Genomic DNA, 3,208 nt, shown 5'->3' with positions numbered 1-3,208 from the left:
TGGTGCTGCCGCCTTAGTGTGGGGCACGGCGGGAGCCGCGGGGGCTCTGCGTGGCACCTCGGTGAGGCCAGCACTGACTCACCCTCCGCTGAGCTCAGGCGCTGCAGCCGGGTGACTTCATCTGCTGGAAATAGCAACGGAGGAGGAACCGTCTCTGTCACCACCGTACTCATACACAGGCGCTCGCTGCTGCCTGCACCCCAGCGCTGGGAGCTGGTTGAGCCCCAAGGCAGGAGCAGCCCCCCGGCCTCGCTCCCAGCCCGGACACGTGCTGGAGCTGCTCCGGGCAGGACAGGACAGGACGGGGCCCAGCGGCTGCACGGGGCTGACTCTGCATTTGACTGCTGAGGTGCCACCAGCCCCGCGAGGGACGGTGCAGGATGCTCTGCAGGGTTGGTGAAATCAAAGGGTTTCAAGGGCAGAGTGGTCACAGCTTTATCCACCCCACCTGCTCGTAGGGCACGGACAGTTGTGCTGGTTTGAGTTGGGGTAGACTTAACTTCCTCCACAGTAGCTAGTATGAGGCTGTGTTTTGGATTTGTGCTGAGAAGAATATTGACAACTTCCTGATGTTTTTAGATGTTGCCAAGCAAGGTTTATATTAAGTGAAGGACTTCAGTTTCTCATACTGCCCCTGCGTTCCCAGCTTCTTCTCTACAAGAGGCTGGGAGGGGACACAGCCAGGACAGCTGACCCGGACTGACCAAAGGGACATTCCGCGCCGTAAAACATCATGTGCAGCATATAAAGTTGGTGGGAATAGGTCAGGGGCTTCTCTCACCTGCTTGGGACTGCCTGGGCATTGAGGGCGGGTGGCAGGCGTTGTATCCCTTGGGTTTTTTCATTGCTGTTTTCCTTCTAATTACACATTGTTGTCAGTAGTAGTAGAAGTAGTATTCTTCTCATTACGTAGTAGGAGTAGTAGCAGTGTTATTAGTATCGTTATTTTATTTTGTTTCTTTTCAATTAGTAAACTGTTCTTATCTCAACCCATGAGTTTTCTTACCTTTCCCTCCGATCCTCTCCCCCCCCCCACTGCAGGAGAAGGGAGGTGAGCGAGCGGCTGTGTGGTGCTTATTTGCTGACTCGGGCTAAACCGTGACAACAGTACAGTTTGCACTCGTGCCAGTAGTGTTGTCTTGGCTCAGATGCGTCTTCCAGAAAGGCACTGGGCTCTCTGCACTGGCTTCAAGGGTAAATTAATCCCGCAGTTCCCCCGGCAGCAAAGCAAAGCTATCACAGCAGCCGGCAGTGACCACAGCAGATAACGGGGCCTCTCCGCCTGCTGCCCTCCTGCGCAGGGCTCTCGCTCTTATCACGGGGGAGCAGAGCTGTCCTGGGGTTTGTCCAGGCAAAGCACTGCCCCGGCTGTTCCCAGCGATCCCCAGACAGCTGAGCTGTGGGTCTGTCCCGAAGGCCGGGGCTGCTTGAGTTCCCACAGGGGCACCCTGGGGGTCTCCATCCTGGTCTTTCCCAAGGGAACAGTGCTTGGATGGGGCTCGTGGAGCCAGGACTGGCACTGCTGGGACAGAGGGCTGACGTGGGCATGAGCTGGGTGTCCGACAGGCACCGGTCCCCGCATGTGGGTCACAGCTGTGCCGCCTGCCTCGATGGCTCTGCCGTGGGGCGCGCAGGAGGGCTCATACTGGCATGGTGGGCACCCGTCCGTCTGTTGCTTGGAGGGGGAGCAAGGGTTTTGCAAGTTCTCGGGGCTGCCGCAATGCCAGCACCGACTTTGCTCCGGCCAGTTGCTGTTTAAAGGTCAGCGGGCTGGGCCCGGTGGGTTCAGCGCTGGCTGCCGCTCGTCGCCTATGTACTCCCTCATGTTGTCCAGGTTTGCTTTCGTAAAAAGGAAAGATAACCAAGTGCCGTCCCCAGAGCCCTCTGCTCCCTCTGCATTCCTGACATCACCGAGAGGCCAAATCTTCCCTTTTACACAGAAAACACGGCTCATCTGCAATCACAGCAGGCTGCGTTTGACAGCTCAGAACTTAATGGCTTTTAGAAAACAGCCACAGCCTGTTTTAAACGCTGGTCAAGTTCTCCCCTACCCTTCCCCCTGGAAAGCCTTCCGAGCTCTCACTTTTCTTATATTAGCTACTTTCTCTAATCTTTGGCCTCCATTTATTAATGGCTAATTATATCTATTTGCTCTTGTGCCAACATTGTCCTTTAGCTTGAATAGCTTTTTTTCCCCCTCCCTAATGCTTGCTTCCCGATGCTATTTATAGGCAGCAGTTGTATCCCCCCACAGCCACTGTTTTGCTTGGCTACCCCGGCTGCGTGCCTTCAGCCTTCTCCCAACAGCCCCGTCGCCCTCCTGCCTCTCTCCGCATCCCTTCCTCGAGCCGGGGGGCTCACACAGGTGCCCGCGGTCTGGCAGGATCCAGTTGGGTGGCAGAAAGCCAGGGGCTGAGCCTCTGGAGATCCCCGTGGGGTTATTTTTTGGGCATCCCATTTCCTAGGCAAAGGCAGGGACCGGTGTGGGATGCCCTTTGCCTTCCCTGTCCCTCTCACCCCGTTTCTTGGCGGGGAGAGCGAGCACCCAGCAGCATGGCCCACCAAGGCAGCACGGGGAGTCGCGTGATTCCTATCTGTGCTTTCATCCTGGGATGAAAGGGATGATAGAAAACGTGTTTTTATGATGAAAGCAATTGACCCTGGAGGAATCTACCTCCCCGGGGCGGCCTGCAGCAAATTGCGGAGATAAGGCACCCACATGCAGCAAACACCAAGTGCTTCCAAGCCTTTGCACGGCTGTGGAGCAAATCCCTCCCCACGTGGACAAAACCCACGCTGGGCTTCCATGGATGCTCCCGAGCCTGGACAACACGGCTGGTGATGATTTTAGTGGATTTTGTTGGGGTCAGGGAAGATCTGCAGAGGACACTATTTATTTTTTTAAAAACAAATGGCCAGATTTTTTATTCCAGGCATCTTCGCCACAGATCTCAGTCGAGCTTTTAATAGATGGGTTCCTTGCCAGCGGCAATTGCAAATTGATTGCAGCAGAAATGGCAAGTGAAGACAAATATAGTGCAGGCTGCCTGCAGGGAGAGCGCACGGAGGAAACTTCAGATGCTATTTTTGGTGCTTTGTCTCTACCACTTACAGTATTTCTAATCTTTGTTGCTTCTTAAAAACATGTTTGGGATTGGGACTTTTTTTTTTGTTATGGTGTTAAAAAAAATTCCCTTCCCTGGAGAAA

This window comes from Eurypyga helias, unplaced genomic scaffold (assembly GCF_000690775.1).
Source record: "Eurypyga helias isolate BGI_N326 unplaced genomic scaffold, ASM69077v1 scaffold32277, whole genome shotgun sequence".
NCBI classification, from domain to species: Eukaryota; Metazoa; Chordata; class Aves; order Eurypygiformes; family Eurypygidae; genus Eurypyga; species Eurypyga helias.
The sequence above is the reverse complement of the archived record's forward strand: the minus strand, read 5'-3'. Positions refer to the sequence as shown.